This window comes from Myotis yumanensis, unplaced genomic scaffold, assembly GCF_028538775.1.
Source record: "Myotis yumanensis isolate MYYU_CA2020_CCGP unplaced genomic scaffold, mMyoYum1.0.hap1 SCAF_10, whole genome shotgun sequence".
In the NCBI taxonomy this organism is placed as follows: domain Eukaryota; kingdom Metazoa; phylum Chordata; class Mammalia; order Chiroptera; family Vespertilionidae; genus Myotis; species Myotis yumanensis.
This window is the reverse complement of record NW_027223761.1, coordinates 61,453,890-61,479,437: the sequence shown is the minus strand read 5'-3', so window position 1 is coordinate 61,479,437 and position 25,548 is coordinate 61,453,890. Positions and strand designations below refer to the sequence as shown.

At 49.0% G+C, this 25,548-nt stretch overlaps 1 long non-coding RNA gene across 1 annotated transcript; it reads left to right on the top strand.

Moving 5' to 3' along the window:
• Positions 1-22,861: 22,861 nt before the first annotated feature.
• On the top strand, positions 22,862-24,864 carry LOC139018252 (uncharacterized). The gene is made up of 3 exons (XR_011472899.1): positions 22,862-22,947; positions 23,420-23,551; positions 24,100-24,864. It is a non-coding gene; the product is annotated as an uncharacterized lncRNA (long non-coding RNA).
• The last annotated feature ends 684 nt before the right edge of the window (positions 24,865-25,548 follow it).

Below are 25,548 nucleotides of genomic sequence, written 5' to 3'. Positions count from 1 at the left end.
CCGCCAGGGAAGCAGGGGCCTCTGCCTGTCACTGTGCTCATGGCCATCAGGCCCACACCCCCACCCGTAGCCGATCAGAACCACAGGAGAGACCTGGAGGACCTGCACCTTTGCTGGCCCTGGGTCCTCCCTGTCCCGTGCGCGTGCTCCTCCCCCCAGAATTGTAGTGCGCGCTCCTTCCTCGAGCCCCTGTCACATGTTCCAAGTGTTCCCCAGCAACAGGCTTAACTGTTAGCTCTTGGCTTTAGACAGTTTTAGCTGCTGAAGCTGCTCACTGACTCTGTGTTAGAGGCCAGAACTGTCCCAAGCGCCCAATGGGCGGTTTTCTAGCCAGGCTCTGGGGCCGCCCCCTGCCCAGGGCGCCTGGGCCTGCCCTCCCAGTGCCCTTAGCTGTGCCCAGGCCAGCTGTGCATATGCCTCCCTGGCTCTGGGGCCCTGATGGCTTTGGGGAGGCGAGGTCTGCCTTTAGGCCCGTGGGGGCTCGGCGGGGCGTCCCCTCCCTGGTACCCAGGCCTGGGGCTCTGCGGACAATCGTCTTCTCTCAGGTGCCAGCAGCCGCCAGCCGCAGGAAACCCCAGGCCTTCGCGATGAGCTCCTGCACCACTAGAAATGCCATCACCAGCTCCTACAGCTCCACCCGAGGTTTCCCTCCGGTGCAGAGCAGGAGGGTGTCCACCTGCGCATGCAGACAGCGCAGTTCCGCTTTCCACAACCCCACTTGCCCCGCCAGGCGGCTCCCGGGGTCCTTAAAGGCAGGGAGCCAGCAGGGCCAGCAGGCTCCCTCCTCAGCTCCCCTGCTTGCCCAGCGGGAGAGGCAGCAGGGAAAGGACCAAGATGGCACCAGCGGACAGAAAGGATCTCTGAGGAAACGCTCACCGGCCCGTGACAGTTCCAGGCCGCCCCTACGCAAGGTGGCTCTGCTGCCACACAGGCGGGGGGAGCCTCTGAGGCTGCCATCACCTCCTCTCCTGAGCTTCCGGGTCACAGCCAAGCACCTGGAAGCGGAGAAGAAAGCCGCGCTCCAGAGCATCCACGCTGCTCTGTGGGGTGAGACTGAGGCCATCTCAGGCTGCTGTGCTCCAGAGCCTGGGTGTCCCTCCCTCCTCCCTGCTGCCAGCACTGTGCCTGTCACCATTGCCAGTCCCCCTCCCTCCCCCAGCCTGCCAGTGCCTTCTGCAGGCAGTGCCTGGCCCTCAACCAGCACATCCACAGGCTTGGCTCCCCAGCCTGCCCCTGACACAGAGGCCACCCCCATGGACACCACCCCACCTATCTGTGCTCAGGTGTCCAGGGCGCCCCCTGGCTCTAATGGTGGAAATCAGGCAGCTCCAGCCCCAGCCCAGGCCCCAACCTCTGCTCCAGTCCAGCCAGCTTTGGGGAGCAGCACCCAGACCCCTTTTGGGGCCTCAGTATCCACAACTTCCACCTTGAGTCCCCATGCCAGCACCAGGCCAGCCTTTGCTTCCACCCCAGGTGTAGGCCCCTCTGGCTCAGCCACTGTCAGCTCTGGGGGGAGTTTGGACAGGAACACCCGAAAGCGAAAGCGCTCTCACAGGGATGCTGCCATAGTGACCAGCACCAAGGGCCCCAGCACCCCCTCTGGCCCAGCCACTATCAGCTCTGGGGGGGCTTTGGGCAGGAACACCCGAAAGCGCTCTCGCCAGGATGCTGCCATGATGACCCACACCGAGGGCCCCAGCACTAAGAAACCCAGGAAGTCCTGTCCTCAGAGATACACCCACGCAGGGCCATCTTTCCTTCAGCCCAGGGCCCAGCACCAGTTCCAGCTGGGCGGCCTCTAGTGGGGCGTCCGTCGGCCCCCACCCCAGCAGCACCCCCCTCTGCTGTGGGCACAGCAAGGAACAGCCTTGCTGTTTGGGGCCAGCTGTGGCTTGGCCACAAAATGGTTGGGCCATCAAGGGAGTTCTTACTGAAGCACTAAGCCCTTTGTTTGAGCCCCACAGCAGGGCCTTTGGGCTGAGAGGTGTTGGAGACAATCCTGAAACCTGAGAGGGTCATGGCACAGGCTTTGTTCACTGGCCAGTGAATGGAGAAGAGGGGGTTGGAACTCTGAAATCCTGTTGTATATTCAAGAGGAGGCTAGAAATGAAGCCGTGGTCCAGGCAAATTAGAAAGAGGACACTTCCTGGTCTTTCTGGGGAGGGGGTGGCAGTTTCCCCCCCGAATCAGGGATCCACATTTTTTCTTTGCATTCATGGATCCCTTTGGTCGTTGTCATGCTGACTGCCAATGGTCCTGGAGCCGCTGGGTGTGTCATGGAGCACAGAGGTTGGATTATAATGAGGGGTGAGATCCTTTGGGGGTGAGCTCCCTGCCATCTGGGCTGAAACAGGTTGAAGCTGGTCTTTATGGCTCACTCACCACAGGCTACTTCCTGCCTAAGAGACAAACAGCTCTGCTGTGCAGGGTGCCTTGCAGCTGCTGAGAAACACAGTGCTGTGACCAGTACTGAGCCCTCGGACGGCATCACTGCTCAAGGTCAGACAACACTGGCTCTGGCCCTGCAGTTTGGGGTTTCAGCAGCAACTGTGGGCTTTGGAGCTGAGCCCCTTCCCCAGATGTTTGCTGCACAGTTGGAGACCTCAGCACTACCGTGGAAACAAGTGGGTTTCCCTGCACCAGCCACCATGAGAGAAGCCGAAGTCTGCATGCCTGCAGCCCCCACACCAGAATACCCCAAAGGTGAGCAGAGGCCCTGCACTAAGAACGCCCACATGCTTGGAAGCACTATTGCCCCCTCCCCCATGTCTCACCTTCGAGGCTGCACCCAAGCAGAGCTCTCTTATTTCCATTCAAGGACCCAGCACCACTGCCAGGAAGGGCTGCCTTTAGTGGGGTGTTTGTCCTGGATCCACCCCCAGCCGCTCCACCACTGTGGTGGGCACAGTGAGAAGAGCCTTGCCATCAGGGCCCCCTCATCGACTGTCCAGGACTTGGTTGGACAGAAAACCATCGCCCATCAACGGGGTCCTTTTCCTCCCTTTTGGCTTCCACTCCCCTCAGGTCTAACAGGCAAATCCTGTCCTAAAACTCAGCCTCCTCCAGAAGCAGCCTGTGACCACCTTCTTCCCAGTCGGGACCGTGTTTGGTCCTCCTACACTGGCAGTAGAACTCTAGCCCTGACCTCTGCCACCTGGAAGCAAACTGGGTGCCCATTGATACAACAGCCCATTCCTAGCCCTGCCCTGCAGTTTTCCCCAAAGATGGGTGGGATGAGGCTGTTGTCCAATCCCTGTATTCAGAGGCCTCAAGACAATAGAGAAGAGGCTCTTGAGGAAAATTTAGAGATGCCCATGCCAGGGTGCTTCCCTTCGTTATTCCTATGATGCTGTCACAAATGTGTGATTCTGGGCACCCCTGGGACTCCCAGATGCCTGTGTGAGTGAAACTCTAACTGAGTGGGGTGCTGGGGAGCATGGGCAGGACAGGGCCTGCTGACCATTGTGTCCCTGCAGCGGCGGTGGAGACTGTGTCCTGCATGGATTTGGCTGGCTTCCTGCTCGGAAATAAGATCATGGCTCTTCATGAAGGTGGGCAAGAGCTTCCCCCCTGTTGTGGGTCCAAGCCTGAAGGTCCAGGACCTGGAGCAGCTGATATTGAACACCTGAGTTCAGAGCAGGGGGTACAGGCTGGGGTAATCCCCCAGACAATCCCTGCTCCTCCCTGTGCTCTGTGAGAGCACGTGCCTCCCAGTAATCTCTCTCTGCTCTCCTTCCTGCTTCTCAGACCCGCAGGCTCTTTTCCACCCCAGGGCCTGTGCACATCCTACCCCTGGTTCTATCCCTCATCTTCCATGTCTGGTTCTTTGTCATATTCAGGTCTTCCCCTTGCTAATTATAAATTAGCAACCCACTTTCTCTTCAATATCACCTTGTTTATTCTCTTCACAACTGTTATCACCACCTGTAATTATTCATGTATTTGTTATTTTAACATTTACTGACTGTTGTCTGTCTCCTATTTTTGGCTGAACTCCATGAGGACAGGCAACTACATCTGGGTTATTCCCCATTCTGGACCCAGTGTCTGGAAGAGCCCAGCATCAGGTAAATGCCCCCCAAACAAGTGTTGAGTGAGTCAGTGCCTTCTGTGAGCCAAGCCCTCTTCTAAATGCAGCAAGACCAACATTTCATAGACCCCATATGGGCACCCAGTTACAACTCACATAGAGGCAACCACTAAAGGGGAGAAGTGGCTTCAAAAGCTCCTCTTGGTGGCTGAGTGTGTGTGTTGGGGGGAGGCTCATGGCCTGAGTGTTTGTACAGAAGAACCTCCGGCCAGCGTCACCCCTAGAGTTCTGACTGCACAGCCAAACCCCCAACCCGGAGGCTGGTCAGGAATGGCGAGCGGGTTGCAACTCCAGTTGGTGCAGCTGCTGCCAGGAGGACCATGTTGGGAAGGATTCTGTAGCTGTGATTGGCCTTCTTGGGAAAGAGTGCATGGATTGATTAGCCATGTCTGCACCAGGCAAGGAAAGGGAGAGAGTCATGCCTGCCATGGGTTTGCCATCTCTGCCATGGGTAATGATTCCCCTTTCCTGGAGGGAAAAAGGCCCTTTCCTTGACCTTTATTACCTGTCTGCCGAGGCTGCTGGCCAGAACATGATGGGCAGGGCTCTGGATTTGGCCTTCGGTATCTGAATCCTCAGCCACGTGATCTTCACACCCCTTTGCTTAATTTCCAGGTATTGCTGATAACTTCTAAAAGGGATGGGTTTCCATAGGCCTTCCATAACCCTGGGAGTGCCTTGTTAATGGAGAATTTAGAGATGCCCATGCCAGGTGGTAAATGAGAGCCATTCATTCATTCATGCAACCCCTCATTTATGAACCTATATACTGAGCCCTCCTTTATGCCAGGCACTGTGCTAAGCCCTGGAGATACAGATATGAAGAGGACCCATTCTTGCCCTGTGGTGGACTCTCAGGGAGTATTATAATTTTAAATAATCATTTAATTGCTTAGTCCATGTCTCTAAGGTCACAGTCTGGAGGGGAAGTCAGAAAAGTGAGCAGGATGTTATACTGCAGAGTCTGAGGGGGCACAGAGGAGGGGCCCCTCCACCACCTCTGGCTGGTCTGAGAGGCCTTCCTGCAGGAGGGGGTTTCCTTGCTGAGACCTAAAATGTTAAAAGGGGTGAGCCTTGGAATGGGGTGGGAGGAAAACAGGAATGAGCAGCAGCTCAGGGAAATTCCTGAGAAGAGACCCATTGGCCAGAGGGATCTGCAGATTTCTCTGTGTGAGTAGATCATGGGTCAGAAAGGTCAGTGATAAGGGGATGGATGGAGTGGTGATCGGGAAAAAGGTCAAGAACGTCTTGCCTGTCATGTTAAGCTTGCTACTCAAAGTTAGTCTGGATTCTATTACCAAGCCTCTTCTTGGACAGCACTTCTTTCCAACAGAGATAGATAGATAGATAGATAGATAGATAGAAGATAGATAGATAGATATGCAGAGAGAGGGTGATAGAATAATATTGGTATGAGATGAGATTCTGGCTAACCCATCAACAATATATAAAATTGTGTTTTACCACATCTTCCTGATCACTGGTATTACTGTGTGTTTTCTGTTTTAACTCTTATGCATTTTCCAGGATGAATAAAGTTGGTTTTGGTTGCTATTTCTTTTTCCTAGAGAAGCTGAACTTCTTCCTATTTGCATATTGGTCCCATTGGATTTTCCTTTTTGTGACTATCTTTTCTCCTTCTTTACTGGTCTCAAAAGCAAAACCAGATTCAGGCCTCAAAGAGAATGTGGACTCCCATTCAGTCTGTCTGGTTCTAAATCCTCTACTTTCACCCTGCTAAATTAAGCACCTTACAGTGCTGGGGTTCTTGTCCCAAACTCAAGGAGGGTTCAGGAATCTGGAGAAGGCTGTGCGTAAATTTTAAATAAGAGTCCAGAGACGAAATATAATTTTGAAAGACATTTGGGGGTCAGAGGAGCTTAGCTAAAGGAGCTAAGATCCAAGATCTAAATTCTCAGGTCTCCTTGTCCCAGGACCCCATGCTTTTTATTAACACAGTTTGTCCTGAGGCCAGGCAGAGATATACACTTCAAAGGGTCAGGGTTTCAGTACAGAGTCCATTGCCAGAATGGGGGAATTAACCTAGGGCTGTTCAGGTGTTTGGCCAGTAGGAGGCAATGCCATATAGATTAAGATGCCTTTTAGCTGTCTGGCAGCCAAGCAATAATCCCTTTTCAGGTTTGGGGAAATGCCCTCAGCCATTCCCAGATGCAGCCCTGCTGTCATGCAGGAATTAGTCTCGCATTACATTTGTTTTCTCCCTCTAAAGTCCGTTCACAATTCTCTGAGATATATTATTATCCTCTGTTTACAGATGGGGCAGCTGAGGCTTACAGAGGTAGCCAGGTGACAAGAGGGTCTTGAAACCAATCTGTCTGCTTTTAAGCACCAGGCCATTGGGGACTGTGTGCCCTCTGCTGGTCACCATCCCAACTTGCACGTGTTTCCTCTTGCTAGTGAATTCTGAGAAAGGAAGCTCTCCTGATGGATCCTGGGGATGGCCTCATGCTTGTGTCTTGTAAAGTAAGTGGTCTGGTGCTGTGAGCTTCATCTGAAATTATTTTGTTCTTGGCTCATGGGGCACCTTTTCTCTCAAATCCCTCCATTCTCCACCATCCAAAAGCACCTGTTCTTTGTCTCTTGCACCCAGGGTCTTGTGTGGGCCTCTCCTTGGCAGGGCCCTGGGCATCCTGCTGGCTGGAGGGGAAGGGCAGTGAAATGGGTGGCCCATCTGGTGGTAGCTGGGAGGGTGGACTTTCCAGGGCTAAGGATTGCCAGCCCCCACCTGCTCTGCAGTGAGCCCTGTGCACAGAAATACACCACGATGGAGAAAGAGGATCCCTTCTGGACTGATCTCTCTGCTGATGAGCTCATCCAGAGGCACAGCACCCCCGGTTTGCACCTGCCCAGGACTCCCTCATCAAGGATTCAGCCTTCTGTGTGAGTGGTGTGGGCAGTGGGAGCTGTGGGGGAGTTTGACTTTGTTCCTGCCATGAAGTTGGGGAATGGAATGGAGTGGGGCCTTGAAGGTGATACCAGGGACCATCCTCTACCTGTCCTCACACTGTCAGTTCCAGAAGAGGCATTGCAGTGGCAGCATGGGTGTCCACCCATCCCTCTCTGCCCACCACTATGTGGAGTCCCTGCACCTGAAATTCTGAGATACCCTGCTGTGTGGTAAGAAAGACATTCTCGTTCAGCTCATAAGAGTTCATATTGGGCCCAGATCTTTCATTGGGGGTCTGGCTCCATCTCATAGAGAAGTGGTCTTTGAATCCATGCTGCTCAATCCATCCATCCATCCATCCATCCATCCACCTACCCACCTACTCACTCATCTATTCATTCATCTGCCATATTTCCACATTCAATTCATTCATCTATATGCCAGTATTTCCTTCCATCCACTCCTTCATCCACATGTCCATGTTTCCTTCCATGGAATTCATCTGTCAATATCTGCAGTCAGCCAGCCAGTTACTTCTCTTCCTGTTTCTATATCCACCTGCTCCTGCATTTCCCACCTTTCCTTCATCCACATTTCTGTATTTATATCCATTCATCCATCCTTCCATCCATCTCTCCTTTTATTTTCCAGTACATCTGTCCACCTACCTATTAAGCCAGCCATCTAGTCATTCATTAAAGCCCGAGGCCCCTGGTGTTGGTTGAACTTAAACTCAGGATTGTGTGAGATGGAAATTTTGATGCTCATGTTTTGGGAGAGACTTTTGACCAAATGATTTCCAAACAGCCTCCCCCTTCCCAGCTCAAATCATGAGGGACTCCTTGTGTCAGTTCCACCTTTTTCTCTGTGAACAAACATGTTGTGGGCACCTAAATATTTACTTCCAACGGAATCTGCACTTTCAAGGTCACTGTCAATGCTGGGACACCCCCAGTCCTGGGTTCGGAACCCCCATCTCTCCTTGTTACCTGTTACTTGCACTTGGGGCTCACAGAAGAGAAAGAGCCAAGGGTCAGCAATGTGGGTGTTTGCATGTGGAAAAGAGGTGTCCAGACTTTCCAGCATCTCCTTGGGGACAATGAAGGTAAGGGGTATGGTCCTTCCATGAAGCGGTTCAGGACCTCTTCTCTCTTTTCCCAACACTCCCTCTTGCACAACCAGGAGAGTAACTTCCCTTCTGGGTTTCCTAATGTTTGAAAGAACATAATCACCAAAGAGGTGGCTATTTGGGTTCTGGAGTCAGGCTCAAATCTCAGCCCTGTCATGTGGAGCAGCTGCAACCCTCATACACTGCTGATGGGAAAACTGCTTTCTTATTGCATACCACTGACATATAACACAGCAGTTCCACCCTACAAAGCTGTTAAAAAATATAAAACAAAAAACCAGAAAACATAGCTCTTGCTCCTTAATCTGTGTTGCATGACTTTGGGAAATGAACTTGAGCTTCAGGTTGTTCATCTCTTAAGTGGGATGTGGCAATGGAACCTTTGAAAAGGCACGTGGGGGGAGTCAGTGGGGACATGCCTGCAAAGCCCTTGGCAGGAAGCCTGGCACCTGGAAATGCCTGTCTGACATGGGGACTATTGGTGTTGATTTACACGGATCCAAAGGGACTGTGGCTGCAGCGCTCTTTCTTGCTGGTGCTTGTGGTAGTTATTAAGTTGCTTTGTTTACAAGCTTCCCAGGGCCTAGCATTCATCACTCACTCTGAACATGAACACTGCCTGAGCATCTTGCAGAAGTGAACAAACCCAGTCCCTCTCCAGGTATCAGCACCCCTTGGAGGAGCAGAAGAGAAAACAGGTAATTTCAACCCTGCGTGATGGGCATGGAGTTGGAGCTAAGGGGAGGGCCAGGCCACGACTCGGCATGGGAAGGTCTCAGCAGAGGCTATGACTCTAAAAATCCTTGTGGACTTGATTGTCCTCCAAGGACATTCACTCCATGGACTCTGATGAGACCAGTACAGGAAGCCTTGGGAGAGCTTATGTTCCAACTTACTCATTTCCCAGCTGGAGAAACTGAGGCTCAAGAGGAGGAGGAACTGGTTCAGTGTAGGTGTCAGAAGTAGGATTTGAACCCTTTCTTACTTCGAAGCCTGTGTTAGTTTGGGTCTTCCAAGAAGCAGACAAGAAGCCAGGATTAGATGTGCAGGAGGAAGGTGAGGACCAGGAGGAGGCAGTGAGAGCCCCGAGACCAGCGAGGCTGGGCAGGAGGGTCTCAGACAGTGCAGGTCTAAGACTGTTTGTCCTGATCAATTGCAAGTCCCCAGGATAAAGGTGACCATTCCAGGAGTCCCCTGTCCCACAGGAAGAGGGTGGCACTATCACCCCTGTGTGCTCAGTCCTGGCACAAACATGGTGGTGAATACAGTGGGGTGGCCTCAGAGGCTGATGTTCAACTCTTCTCCCCACAGCTAGGCCCCATGAAGGAGACCTGATCAATGCATTCCTGTGGTGCCACCAAGTCCCAGTTCCTGTTGGCTCACGTCCTCATTGTGTTTTGAGGGCAAAAGCAATCTATTTCAAGAGCACGGTAGGCTTTGAGCTGAACATGGCAAGTCTTAAGCAAATAATCACAGGGACCATTAACCAGGTACTTTTTAAATGTGTCGGGTTGTGTTCAGCCTTTGAAATATGTGATTCCATTTCATCTTCTCAGCAACACTACCCAGTGGGTATTATTATCCTCTGCAATTTCTGAGGAGGAAACAGGGGCTCATAGAAGCCTTCAAGTCTCACTGCTGGGACTTATGAAGTCAAGGCCCTTGAGTGCTTATTCATACTCCAGTCCCTGGATACATGGTGGCCTGAAATTTGGGTCAGAGTTAGTTAAGACTCAGATAGCAGTGACAGAAAACCGTACTCAAGGTGACTTAAGCATTTGTGCACATGAACTGGAAACATGCAGGGGCAGTGGTTTCAGGCAGGGCTTGATCACATGAGGAAGATCTGAACACTTGCTATCGTCGCCTGGCTCTTCTTCCGTGACTGTTGACTCTGTTCTCAGGCAGGTGTTTTCTTGCCATGCCCTCCTCATTTTCAGTCTTCTAGCATCCTTATCACTACTCTTCTAAGCTTCTTTCCCAGTATTTCTAACATAAATGCAATAATGGAATTTTGTTGGTTTATAGGGCCATCCCTGCTCTATAGGACCATCCCTGAACCAGTTTCTGGGACTGGAACCGTGGAAGGTGCTTATTTGCCAGGCCTGAGTCACGTGGCCATTCCTGGAATCCTGGGGTACAGGTTGGTGTGGTCAACCTCAGACACCTGGAGTGGGGGCAACAAGGGATTATAACATTGGGTGCTGGTACCAAAGAATAGGAGATAGAGTCCGGGAAGACTGTGGTACAAATGTTGAAGTAGGTGGGGCCTGATGAGAAGTTTGTAGGAGCCCATGGGTGTGTGCTCCTCTGGCCTACTGGGTCCTTTCCCACAATGAGATGGGCAGACATCCTGCAGGCCTAACCTTCCCTCCCCTTCCAGCATCTACTGTCACTATGCCATGTCCATCTGCCTGGATGAGATTGTTTACCTGCACTGCCATGAACAATGTAAGGATTGTGGAGGTAGCACAGTGCTGGGGTGTTTCTCCTTGATCCCCTTCCTGTCTCCACACCCTTATTACCTGTGCAAACTCATACAAGTGACTTCATCTCTCTGAGCCTAGGTTTTGCCATCTGCACAATGGGGACCATAACAGCACCTATTCATCAGGTTATTGTGAGGATCAAATGACTTATGTTAATGGCTCAACATCAAAGTCATGGTGTTAGATGCTGTCACTTACTGAGTGTTCATGATGTGTCAAGCATGTTTCTAAATATTTACTTATTTTTAAATTTAATTATAGATAGATAGAGAGGAATGGGTGGTGGGGAACCAGAGAGAGAGAGAGAGACAGACAGAGACAGACAGAGAGAAAGACAAAGAGAGAGAAAGAGAGAGAGAAGCATTCATTGACTGATTCCTGTATGTGCCCTGAAAAGGGCGATTGTACCTGCAACTTGGGCATATCAATATCAGGACAATGCTCTAACCAACTGAGCTACCCAGCCAGTGTCTACGTGTCTTTTATTTAATCGTCACGATGACCCAGTGATAGGGGCACTGTCAATCCCAGTTTAGAGGTGAGGAAGCAGCTTGGCAAAAAGACACACAACCTATAATGTCCAGAGCCTGGACTGGAATCCAGCCAGGTCTTTGTCATTCCCAAGTCAGTGCTCTGCAGATCTGGGATTAATGATTAGAGTTCTCCTTTAAAGCTCCAGGAAGGTCTATTAACAAGCAGAGAGACATCCTGCTGTGGAAAGCAAGGGGTGCCTGGCCCACTAAGGCACAACATATTGAGCTTATTTAATGAGACAGACCTGCGTTCGGGTCTAGGCCCTGCAACTAATCAGTTGTGTGACCCTGGATAAGTTACATAACATCTCCGAGCCTCAGTTTTATCATTTGTAAAATAGACATGTCCTATTTTTGTGTACTACAATTAGATGGTGCCTGTAATGTGCCATGCTTGTATACAGCAAGTGCTCAACACATGCTAGAGAGAATCAACTACTGCCTTGAGAAGGGGCAGGTCTAACGGCCTTCATGCAGAAATAGGTGAGGTTGATTTGTAGAGGTGGCTTGAGGGGCATGGGGTGTTTGGGAGCCTTCTTTTCCTTTTATGGGAGACCAATCACATTCCTTTTGCTCCTGTCCTACAGTTTCCAGTCAACAACCATGCCAGGTGGGATGAGAGGGACCAGGAGAGGTAAAACCTGCCCCTGACCTTGTGCCCAGGCCTTTCCCAGACTTTCAGAGCAGGTCCATGGGTCTGGCTCGGCATGCCTGGGGGATGTGTTGTCCGGGAGGGTCCCCATCACCTTGCTTTATAATGACTTCCTGTTGGGTGTTTTGTGGCCGGGTCACAGTGCAATGGACAGCAGTGGGACAGTGGTGCTGGTCAGCAGGATTGGATCCAGAGGCCGCCCTTCCACTTGCCCAGGGGCGGGCACCTCCTGCAGTTCCTCTCCTCTCTGGAGGACAGGCTGCTCCTCTAGGGCAGCTGGACCCACCATTCTGGTGTCAGTGGGGGAAGGTGAGTGACTGAGGGGATCCAGGAGTCTAATGGTAGTGTCAGCCATGGGGAGGGGTCATTCTTACCAACCGGCTCTTGTGTGGCTCAGTGAGCTCATGGTCACCCCATCGAGAGCTTCAGGCTGTGCAGGTTGGGGAACAGGTGGGTCCCAGGGAGCCTGCACTGAGACATGTTTTTCAGGTCAAAGTACGTCCCAAATTGCACACGTGAAGCCATTGGGGTTTCACCGAGTCCACATCTTCAGATGAGGAAGAGGACCAGGCTGCGGATGACTTGCTCAGGTTCCTCTCCCCCAGGCTGCAGTCCGAATTTGGTAAGCTGCCGTGTTGGTGCACCTGATCCCCAAAATGACCCAGCCATTTGGAACTAGAGGACAAGAGGTCTGGATTCTGGGGTCAGCAGGGAGACCTGGAATCAGGAAGTGTGTATCTTAGTGGCCTCAGTTTTCCTGCAATGAGAAACAACCACTCTTTTCTGAGCTAATAAGTAACCCCTCTCTTCTTGGCTGGCCTGCAGCTGGCATGGGATAGTGGCAGTGACATGGGCTCTGGAATCTGGATTGAATTTGGCCAACTACCTTTTCACCTCAGTGTCTTGGTTTCATTATCGGTAAAGTGGGGATGTCGACAGCACCCATTTAATAGAGTTTTTGTGAGGATTAAATGAGATAAGGTATTTGGCACAGAGAGAACACCCAACTCTTAGCTGATATTAAGCTGTTACTAGACTTCAAGATATTGTTTAAGGATTCAATGAGATAATGACATGTTCAATATAAAGCCTATAAAGCCTTGCACCAGGTCGACACTCAATCAGTGGTCAGCAAAGCAGCAGAGGGGAAGGAAGCACTTGGCATTAACACAGGATGTGATAATATGTTCAGTAATTTGCTGCTGACTGCCCTGAGACAGATGCTAGTGAATGGAGGCTGTTGCTGTTAAGATCAGCATTCCCCTGGTCTATTGCTAGGATTAAGTGGATTAATATTTGAAAGGTTCTTAGAAGGAGGCCTGGCATTTTTTAGGCACATTATGAATGTCTGTTAAACAGATCGGTATTAGTTACAGGTTCATTCTGTTCACCTCATTTTCTTTCACCCTCAGTGGCTCCATTGATACCATCAGAGTGATAATTGCTCTGAGCCTCCCTCTGCTAAAGTGACCTCGGCTGGGCAGAGAGAGGCCCTTTTGGAAGTAGATGTCCTTCCTGGTGAGGTTGAACTAACCATGCCCAGCCGCGTAGTGCTCCTTCTCTTGTCCATCGCTGAGTTGGACCACTGTGTGGGGAAGGCTATGTGGTAATGTCTTATGTGGCTGGGGTTAGTGTGTTTTCACCCATATAGTCCTTCATGGCCAGTTGGGAGACAAATCTCATGTTCCTGTGTCATTAAGAGCCTCAGAGTGTTCTGAAGTGTTCATGGCCATGCCCATTCCTGCCCTGAATCAGGGTCTGGGGCCACCCAGTCTGTCCATGGCATACAGCCCCACCAGAGAGCTGATTCATTAGCGAGGACCAGATGCCCTGTGCTACCTTCCCTGACAGCTCTCTCCACAGGGGCTCATCCCCCAACACATTACTGTAGGCTCTTGCTGGAAGCCAGGCTGGGTAGGGACATCCCTTATTTGTGGGATGTCAATGTTAGCCTCTGGGGTTCCAGTATGTACCAGTGGAACACTTGCTGACTGTGCCTACCTCCCCGGTTCTGTGCACAACACCCCAATTGCCAGGTCCCAGATGCTGGGTCTCTTTCCTGAGAGATTTATCTGGCCTCTAGGATTTCTCTGCCCAGCGATTGGGCACAAAAGAAGTGTCAGGGAATCAGTGCTCCCTGGAGCAGCCCTCACCAGTGACTGGCAGGAGGTGGGGATCCGGCACTAAGCTCCCTCACCCTCAGTTGAGAAATCTCTGAAATGTGGATCTGCTTGTCTCCCAGAGGTCCCCCAGGAGATCCAGCCCCCCGTGCGCATAGTGGTAACAGGAGTGATAACTAAGCCTTTACTCTCTGCTTCCCCTTCCCGTCCCACTTCAGCTCTCCCCTCCCCGGGCTCCTTGGGAACACCTCCCAGATAAACTCCATGCCCTGGAATCCTTGTCTGCCTTTGAGGAACCTCAGCTAAGCCTGTTTCTTTATTACAGGGCTTCTCAGATGCAACAGCTCATTGTGACGGGGGCTGTCCTGTCCATTGTAAGATATTGAGCAGCATCCCTGGTCTCCACCTACTAGAGTCCAGGCAGCAAATCCGCCAAATTGTGGCAACCAGCAGTGTCCCGAGATGTCACCAAACGTTCTCTGGAGGCACAATTATCCCAGGCTGAGAACCACTGGTTCAGAGAAAAGCTCACATCACTGCATTCAGCTCTGCCGCTGCCATGGGGCCAAGTGACCTGTCCTCTCCAGGCTCACTTCCTGGTCGGTAGAATGGGGTTATCAGCACCCCACCCAGGATCATGCTGTGAGAATTCAGTGTGAAGATACACCAACCATCTATTGTGACAAGTGCTCCATGCCCAATAGTAGGTATCGTGTTTTGAGTGCCACTGTGTGTCACACCCACTTCTATGCTCTCCGTGTCCTGATTCATTTAATCCTCACCACAGCTATCCCAGACAGGTGCCACTGCCATCACCATCCCCATTGTTCAGAGGAGGAAACTGAGGCCCAGGAAGGTTAAGAAACGGGTCCAGGGTTACACAGCTAATCCTTGGCATGGATGGGATTGGAACCCAGGTTGTCTGGCTCCAGAGAATGTGCCTCTTTCTACCACACCGAGCAGATTATTTGGAGAGGGAGGGTGTTCTGGTTTTACTCCCTTCATCCTCAAGGTCACATTCAGTCCCTGTGGAAATGATAACTTCATCCTTGGGTAATTTTTCTCCTGGGCTGGAGCCACACAGGGTTAACCGCAAACAATCTTTTGCTTATGCTTTTTATCTGTGAGAGGTATGAAATCTGTTTAGGAGAGGAGCCTAAATCAAAAATCAGCAAACTCCTGTCAGCCAAATTTGACCCACTGCCTGTTTTTGTCAATAAAGTTTTATTGGAACTTGGCCACACCGTCATTGACATCTTGTCTCTGGCTGCATTCAGGCCTCAAGAGCAGAGAGGAATAGTTGTGACAGCAACTGTATAGCTCACAAAGCCAAAAATATTTACTCTCTGACTATTTACAGAAAAAATTTGCAGGGACCTGTGGGAAGGAAGATGTGGCCACAGAGGGTTCTAAACTCCCTTTTAGTGTCTTCTTACCCCTGTTCCACCACCTCATACCTTGCCTGCTCCTTGTGCACAGAGGAGGCAAAGGAAAATTCTACAATATCAGAAGAATCAGTCAGAGAAGGGTATTTTCAGACCGCCCTGTGTCTGGGACCGCCCTGTGTCTGGGACTGTCCTGTGTCTGGTGTGCAGAGCAGATGGGACAGCACACTCCCAGCAGCAGGCGTGACCCAGCAGCCTCCAGTAATGTCTGGACACCCTCATCCCTGGGGTTGAGTTCGACTACCTCTGCTTTATTGTCATTTGAGTCTTGGTCTCAGTGGAGATGGAGGTGGAAAACAAATCGATGCCTTTATGCTGTTCAGCCTCCACCCTGCAGGATTTAGCTTGGGGCATTGTGGGTTCAGTAGAGAAGGGATCCTCTGGTGATGTCTGCAGAGTGGGAGGGGCTGGAGGCAAAGGCTTGCTTGCCACAACTGGGTGCAACCCTTCCCTGAGATTGGCTAAGTTCTGCAGCCATTTTTCTAGCGGAGTTTACAGCAGTTTTCTGGTCTTTCTTGGCCAGCTCCTTTGGGTGTCTGCCTGGGGAGGAGGAGTGTAACACATTTGGTGACCTCCAAAATCTCATTCCCAAGGCAGCTTCCTACTCTGTCACTGGATGGGGCAGACTTTGTCAGCTACTGAGCTGTGATGGCAAGTGGGGCGGAGTACAGAACTCCACCTCTCCCTGGAGCCCATGGTGAGGCTAGGTATTACCCATCATCCTTGAAGAGGCATGGCATGAGGAGGAAATATGTACCCCTCTTACATCCTAGAGCAAGGCTTGTCAAACTATGGTCTGCAGGCCAAATCCAGTGTCATTCTGTAGGGCCCATGAGCTGAGGATGGTTTTTATATTTGTAAGTAACTGAAAAAAAAAGAATATTTTGTGACAGGTGAAAATGATATGACACTCACCTTCCAGTTCCCATAATTGGAACACCCCCGTGCTCTTCTGTTTACATTGTGTTTGTGGCTATGTTTGCACTATGACAGCAGAGTGGAGTGGTCACAATAGCTCACAAAACCAAATAGCTCACAAAACCTAAAACATTTTCTGTCTGACGCTTTACAGAAAATGTATACTGAGCCTTCTCCTAAAGAAAATAATGGTTTGCCCCATCTGAAATTGCCAAGAGGCCAGGAAGTTAGCTATGGGAATTGTGATGGACATGTTATTGTGTGTCCTGCAGCACTGCAGAGGCTGTGGTCTTAATGGAGCTGAGCAAGGCAACTTAAGGGAAACTGTAAGTGTTGAACTCCAGGAGGTGAACTGGTCAGGAGTCACCAGTGTCCAGGAGTTAGGTAAGTCGTGCATTCTTGGTTTTCAAATGTTGCTGCTACATTAAACTTATTTTTAAATATAGTTTCCAGGGCTGTATCACCAGTAGGTTTGAATTCAGTAGGTCAGGGCTGGGATGCAGACTTTGGGCTTTCTAATAAGTCTCCCTCATTATTCCAGAATGTAGCCAACCAGTTTGAGACCTTCTTGGTAACTAAGGACCAGGACAGTGCAGGTGCCATCATCACTTAGGGACTCCACTGTGTCCTGGCCTTGTGTGTCCTGCCTCATCAGATGAGTCAGACTCCCTCTGCCTTACCACCAGAGACTCTCTCCCCAAGAGAGTCAATCTCTGGCGACTTGAGACCCTATGCCTTCCCATGAAGCTCCCAGTAAGCTTCCTTTCCTTCGTGTCAGCCTCCTGTGAGGATAGCAGAGTGGCAACCTGGTGAGGCTTGGCCCCTTGGTCTGGGATTGGGCCTATCTCTTGACTCTGATCTTTCTCTCTCAGTTCTGCTCTCTCTTCATGGCCATCAGCTCTTCCTATTTCCTAGGGGCTCCATATAATGGTGGTGGCTTTTTTTGGCTCAGATGGGCTCAAGGACTTGAGTCAGACAGTGATTGGGATCGCTGTTTCCTACTGTGAGATTCAGGGTCTTTTCGTATCTCAGTGCTGAGCTAGTGGTGAGTGGCTTGGTATGGAGTGTGGTTTCTGTGACCCACATAGGATCTTCCTCTGCCTCTTCTACCCACCACAGTGCCCTAGGACCCGATGGATGTCTTCGTCATCAAGCTGCCATTCCTATGGCACCTCAGTCCCAGCAAATTCACGTGCTCATCTTATCCACAGAGAGGCTCGGCTAATGGTGTCTCAACCAATGGCTGCAAACATGGGAGGTATGAGGGGCTTGAGCTGTGGAGAGAGGGAATGGAAGATTTACCAGAGTTTTGGAGATACCCATTCCTTGCTGTGCACTGACTTCAGAGGCTCTGGAATTACCCAAGTCTACATGAAATCTTACCCCTGTGAAGTCCTAATTGCTGCAGCTTCCTTGCATGTATCAGTCAGGATAAATAAGGCAGGCCACAGTAACAAACAGTCCTAAAATCTCAGTAGCTTATACAACAAAGGAGTATTTATCATTCATGCTGTGTGTGTATTATAGGTCACCTGGGGACTCTGCTTTCTCCACATTAAAGGGTCCCACTGATGGAGCCGCCCCATCTAGAATATTGCCAATCACAGTGATAGAGGAAAAGGTAGCCTGGAGAGACTCACACCAACAATTAAATATTCCACCTGTCATTTCCACTCACAATTCATTGCCTCAATCACAAGGGGCTAAGAAGTGCAGCCCCCCCCCCCATCCTCCTAGAAGGAAGACAGCAGAAATATTACTTAATGATAATCACACGTGCCTCTGTTTGCTCCACCACCACATGGGACACTAATGCTTACTGTATAGAGCTATTATCACAACAAATCTAATGATGCTTTAAAGTGTCTAGCCTATGGCACCTTTATTTTATAATATTAAATCTCCTTCCTTGCACATAGGCCTTGGTCCCTTTGAGAGTACTCAGCCCATTCATGAGAAGGGTCTTGTTTCCTGCTGACCTGGCCTGCCTGTCAGAATATAATCCTATTGTCCTTGTTAGGCTTCTGTTCCAATGGATGGTCCCGTCTTCAGCCAAAGCATCATAAAATGTGGGGGCTGGATTGAAATTTTTGAAGTCCTCTAAGCCCTGTGGTCCAGAAACATTAAAACCCGAGGAGATTATCAATCCTTCAGGAGGGGCCCAGACCCACTGAAGCAGAGTCTTCATTTAACAAGATCCCAAGACCATGTGTATACCTTTAAGGCTGAGAAGCACTGATACAACTGACAAGTCCCACATGTTAATGGGCGTCATTAAAGTAGCAAAACCGACTGCTTCCTGGATGGCTTCCTAGAGATCCTGAATGGGTAGGTTTGTGTGGGGCCCAGGCTGCCACATGGTGGAGAAATTCATGGGCTGGTGGTCCAGGGATGACTAAAGAAAGATGTTCAAACCTACTACCCCACTCACGCTATCTGCTCACATCCCTCTAGTGACAGGGAGCTTACCTCCTTGCAGATAGCTCAATACATTATGAGGCAGATGTCACTTGTGTCATCTGAACAAGCCTGAGTCTCACCAGCCTGTGGGTACAAAGAGGCTTAGTATACTGCCTGGAATAGCATAGTGGTTCAATAATATTTGATTTTGTGCAGTAGGAAAGGAAAGAAGAAAGGAAGGAAGGAAAAAAGGAAGGAAGGAAGGAAGGAAGGAAGGAAGGAAGGAAGGAAGGAAGGAAGGAAGTAAAAAGGGAGGGAATAAGGATGAGAGGGATTGAGGAGGGAAAACAGGAGGAAGATAGGCAGGAGGGGAAGGTTGGATTGAAAGAAAAAGTATCCTGCTTACTTTTGTGTATCTCCAGGGCCTAGCCAGTGCCTGGCACATAGTAGGTACTGGGTTCATGTCTGTTGAGTGGTAAAGAGCTGTTTTAAGAGCTCAGTGTCCCAGATCGACCTCTTTTCTGTCTGAATGATGCTTCCCATGGATCCCAGCATTGTGGGTGACCTTGCCTCTGCCCTCCTAGGTCAGTGAGCAGATTCATGCCGGCTATGCACAGACTGTGGCCTAACGCAGTCTCACGCAGCTGCCCTAGCTCATTGCTCCTCAGGGGCCAGCCTGGATGGTCACCTGCACTGCATGATGCACTGGGAGTCCACCACCAGCCACCAGGTGATGAGAAGATTATGGCAGGGACTGGGGTTCCCTCCATCAGGCTGTGGTAGGAATGGTGAGGACTAGGTGTCTGGGGCATTGGACAGCGTCTCACCCTTAGGTTTAGGGTAGAAAGTGACTCTGGAATCTGACAGACCTGCATTTGAACTCCAGACCCACCATTTCCTAGCTCTGTGGCCACAGGCAAATTCTGATACTTGTGAGCTTCAGTTTCCCCATCTATCATATGGGAATAATCATTTAGAGGAGAGATTTGTGTGCAGCTTAAACAAGAGAGTGTGTATAAAGCACCTAGCACAGTGCTAGACTTTCATTTATTCAACAAATGCTTATGAAGTGCCCATCCTATGTCAGGTGCTGTCCGTAGTGTCTTGGAAGGCCAGGAATACTTCAGTGACCCACTCAGACATCTCTGCTCTCACAGAGCATTCAGTTTAGGGGCCCAAAGCAGGAGTTGGTTCTCTTCCCAAGTGACGTGTCAGCCATCAATTGCCACACTAATCCTGCCTAACAAGCCACTCCCAAACGGCAGTGCCTTCCAACTTCATTCTTTTCCTTCTTCTCCTGAGTCTCTGGGTCAGAGGGCAGTTCTGCTTTAAAGGTCAGCTAAAACATCTGTTGACCTTTATGGGGCTCTCTCACATGCCAGGGGTGACTTGGCTCAACTCCATGTCTCATCCTCCAGAGGGCTAACCTGTGTGTGTTTTCATAGTGAAGTCAGATCCTAAAGAGAGACATCCAAAGCTCTTTTAAAGTCTCCGCCCTGGGCACTTTGCTAACATTCTATTGGCCAAGGGGGGTCACATGACCAAGCCTAGCATCAGAGTAGGCAGGAACTACTAGAAGTTATAGGGCAAAAGGCTCATATGCAGAGAAGGAAGTAAAAAATCAGGTCATTCATACAGTCAGTTAGTCTGAATCTAACTAAGATGTCAGCTAGAGTCGCAAGTACAGAACAGTTAAAGATGGGAGTTTCTGTTTATAGGGGTGGGAGTTGAGGCCCAGAAGCTGGGATGGTCTCTGAAGAGGCTCCAGGGAGCAGAAAGTGAGACTCCTACCCCTTTTATTTGACAGATAGAAACCAGGGGCCTGGAGAGGGGACTTGCTGATTTCAGGAACAGAGATAAAACTGGACTTCCTGACTCCCAACACAACTGCCCTCCTGAGCTCAGTGCAGGACCCTGAGCCTGGGTGATGCAGCCTCCCTCTGGCTCCCTCCTGCCTCTTTGTCTCCCAGTCCTCCCAGAGCTGCCTGCTGGCCTCCAGAACATCCTCCTGCAGAGGGACTCCAGCAGCAGCTCACAGGTGACCTGCCTGAGGCCCTTGCCCCTCCCTGCTACCTGGAGTAACAGTGAACTTGGATGTCCACAATCCACTGGTCACTTATGGTTTAGCTTTTATACTAGTATTAAAATTGAGATTTTAGTTGCACAAGTATTATATGAATCAACTTTCCCTGTAAAACAATAGTAAAATAGTAAAATGTTACAGAGAAAGTTAAATTAGGCTTTGGCCATCCTTAATCCCCACTTTTCTCCCTGGAAATAGACTGCCATCATCAGTTTGCCGTGTATCCTTCCAGACCCCTCTGTATGCCTCACATGCACAGAAGTATGAAGACAGGACGCAGAACATACATTGCAAGGTTAGAAAATCTAAAAATTCCTACAGTAATATGTATTGTTCAACAACTTTCCATTTCATTCAGTTAAAAGGGAGGCTAATTTGGTCTTAACATTTTTAAAGTGCAAAGAGTGTGCATATTATGTCATCTTTTATGTAAAAAGAAGAAATATTAATATGTACATTATTTGTCTCTGTTTCAGGAACAATGGAAGGATAAGCCAGAAGCTAATCACATGGTTACTTACAGAGGTGCAGGAGGGAAAGGAGGAATGATTCCCTGAATGTACTCTGTTTGCTAGTTTTGACTTTGGAGCTAGTTAAGTTTTTTACAGCCTATAAAATAATTTAATAAAAAAGCAATTAAAGACTGGCCAGCATGGCTCAGTGGTTCAGCATTGACCTGTGAATCAGAAAGTCAGGGTTCAATTCCAGGTTGGGGCACATGTCTGGGTTGTGGGCTCCATACCCAGTATGGGGCATGCAGGAGGCAGGTGATCAATGATTCTCTCTCATCATTGATGTTTCTATCTCTCCCTCTCTCTTTTCTCTGAAATCAATAAAAATACATGTTTAAAACAAAATTAAAATCAGAAACATTTGTCACTAACAGTAAGTGAAGTTCGTGACATAACCACTCAAAGTAACAATAACTTCAACTGACATAGACTTATGCTGTCTGTCCTTGATGGATAATGGCCTAAGGATACAAAGAACCATGAATAAACCTTTTGATATGTAATCTGGAGACTTTTCCTTAATACTTGATGTGTAGTTAATCCTTGAGCAACATGGGTTTGAACTACACAGGTCCACTTACACATGGAGTTTTTTCAATAAATATGTACAATCCTTTAAGTGGATATATCTTCTTTTTAAAAATATATATTTTATTGATTTTTTTTTTTACAGAGAGGAAGGGAGGGATAGAGTTAGAAACATCGATAAGAGAGAAACATTGATCAGCTGCTTCCTGCACACTACTCCCTACTGGGGATGTGCCCACATCCAAGGTACATGCTCTTGACCAGAATTGAACCTGGGACCATTCAGTCAGCAGGTCGACACTCTATCCACTGAGCCAAACCAGTCAGGGCTGTATATATATTCTTTTGTGGTTTTCTCACTAACTCTTTCCCATAGCTTACTTTATTGTAAGAATACAGTATATAATGTACAAAATGATCTAATCATCTGTTTTTGTTACCAATAAGACTTCCAGTCAACAGTAGGTATTCATTGCTAAGTTTTTTGGGGAATCATTATACTTGGATTCTTCAGTGCTCCCCCACATTGTTCAAGCATCAGCTGTACATCTAACTACTTTTGAAAATTGATCCATAATAGTCAACCACTTGGAAATAAAAGCATGTGCACATAATTTTAGATGATGAAAGGTAGTCTTCTCCCATTTAAATTTCTTAGTTCTCCCTCTGCAGCGTCAACTGCTATTCTTCCTAGTTGCTCTCTGGATTGCCCTATGCATTTTCATGCACATAGTAGGCCAATCACAAATGGGATGCATTTCCAGCTTCAGTTATACCTCATAGGATTGTTTTTGCAAAGAAAAATATTTCAAAAATATTCATCCTACAAAGTGAAAGAGGGTTTCTTAGAAAACGACAACAAAACCCAATCGCACATTGACTGGTCCAGGTAGAGGATGTTCTTTTCAGTGAGGACAGGAGAGGACCAGGAGGAGGAGGGAGAATCTATAAAGTTAGAATCTGCTGTGAGGAGTTGGGGTGTAATTGTTCTTTTCTTCCCCCGCTGCAGCAAGCAGTGGAGTGACTGGAGGTGTACACAATGAACCTGCACTGCATGGAGATGAACGTGCAAAAGTGCAACGACATGTACTGGTACCTTATACCCACCAACCTGGAGGAGCTGAGCAGCATCTTGTATAGGTAGGTGGCTGGTGCTTGGGCAAGGCTGGATCTGTAGGGCATCATGGGAATGGCAAAGTGTAGGCTCCGGGGAATCCAGCTGGAACTGCAGGCTCTGCAGCTGACATTAGCCCACCTGGGATCTTATTCCAGCTCACACTGGCCATCATATAGCAATCATAGTAATGACAATAATAGAGGACATTTGCTAAGCACTTACTGTATTCCAGGCTCTTTCCTGAACCCTTCAGTAAATAATGTCATCTCACTTGACCTTCACACCAGGCCAGGAGGTAGTATTATCTCTTTCTAGAGGAAATGGAGTGTCAGAAGGGGACCTCACTGCTAAATGCTCCTAGCCTGGCAGTGGCTGGGTGGGAACTCATCCCCACATCTCAGACTCTAGAGTCTGTGCTTTATGACATTAAGCCAAGATCTGGGGCTACTTATGACTTTTCATTAAAATTCATTATATTTTTATTTCTTAAAACAGGAAAGTAACCCAGGCTTATTAAAAACCTAAATCCACCAAGGAAATCAGAAGCTCATCGGCATGAAGAGAAGAGGGTAGTGTTTCCCTGGATGTTGGTCATGTGGGGCCACCTGGTCACAGACAAGGAAGCTGGTGAGGACTGTGTTGAGGATGGTGGTCACAGGCCTCAGCCCAGATGACACTGTCCCCTGAGGCACACAGAGGTGGCTCCATGGTTTTCCTGGGCAAATGGGGAGGCCAGGCTGGTAGGGAAAGCAGCAGGCCCACAACACTGGTGGTGGCTGCTGACAGCAAGAAGGAACGTCAGTGTGTTGGTCAGAGGGCTCTGGGCTAGCCTTCCATCCCAGGACTCACTCACTCCTCCACCTCCTGTCCACCTGCCCACCCATCCACTCACCCATTCATCCATCCATTCACTTATTTATCAGTTCATCTATTCTTAAAGAATTTTTTATTAAAGTATGATTGGCATTCAATATTATATTAACTTCAGTTGTACAGCATAGTGATTTGACATTTATAAACCGTACAATGGGATCATCACAATAAGTCTAGTTACCATCTATCACTATGTAAAGTTAATAGCATATTCTGCTGGAGGGGCCTGCAAAATGTGCTTCTGCCCTGAGACACCCCACATGGGTGAGTCTGGTCATTAAGGATTATTCTCTTCCTTCCAGCTGTCAAGAAATTCTCACGGGTGTAAGAGTTGCTGCGCTGCCCTGCTAGGACCTCCAAACAAGCTCTCTGAAGCCAATTTACTTTGCACATTCCCAGCACACAATGCTGTTTCATTGTGTTTTCAGATTAAACTTGTCCGTTGTTTTTACTTGGATTTCTACATGCACAACACACAGGAATTAACTCCGTGTGGCATACGGGGTTTTGCTAAGTTGTCTTCAGTTATTGTCCATTTTTACTGCTTCATGGTGAGGATGTGGAAAAAGTTTTGGGTGACTAGTGGAAATAACAATGGGAGTATCCATATATGATGCAATTATACTTGAAAAGACACTGGAAAATATACGACTGGTTCAAGGGTACCGAGCCAACCAGGCTGGGCATTTCACACAGGAAATGGAAATAAAGCAGCTGCTCACGATTGTCCTGCTAGAGTGGTCTTTTAAGAAACTGGGCAGTGATATCCCGAAGTTCTGGGGACCAGTGGGTAAAGCACAGGCAACCACTGCAGCAAAAGCCACGTAAGAATGATTCTGAACTGTCTTAAAATTTAAAAGCGAAGCATCAAAGTATGAGGGGAAATGGCAGAAAACAGTATGAAGACGCACCTACTCAAAAGAAGAAAACAGTGGGGTCCCCAGCCAGCCAGCCAAGCAGCAGAGTCCCTTGAAGAAATATGAAAAAAACAAACTTCATCCCAGAAACCAGGATATTTTACTGTGGACCTCTTTCATGAAGAAGACCTTTTATTTTTGACAAAAAGAACTGTGCCATGATCCCTTTTAATAAAGACAAAGAGAGCTTTAAGTTTCTCTAATGCTCTGTCCATGTTCACATTTTCACAATTACCTCAAAATGTCTTTTTTGGTTGGTTTGTTCACATCATCAAGCAAAGGGTCCCCACATCAATAATTCCTTTTAGTTAAAATCCAGTCTGACCTGAGGGCATTGTCTGCCCTGGTTGTGGGATGTGGCAATGACCAGGGTGTAGGGCATTTAGGACCACTCTCAAGGTAACATCCCCTCCTATGTTCTCTTTATCATGCACCCAAGAGGCAGCTCCATGCCCTGCCCATCCCCAAACTGCACACAGCCCTCCAGGGCAGCCAGTGGGGCCCAGTTTCTTCTTTGAGTCTGAGAAAGAGACTCAAAGTCACCTGTCAAGTATGGAAACTTGCAGTGCTGCCTATTCCCGCTCAAGTTATTTAAGACTTTTACTCACTGCCTTGTGGGGTAGGGCTGGGGGTGAAATGGTGAAGAGGTCTGCTACATGGTGGCAGGGGGTGGGGAGCTTCTGGCAGTTCCTCAGCCTTAATCCTACCTAGCTGATTTTAGCCTTTAATAAAATAGCTGGCATGGGTTCTGGGATTGTCAGACTAATAGGCAGTGGGAGAAGGGACAGCCCCCCTTAAACAGGACCACCTCAGACAGGACACTGGGGGAGTCCC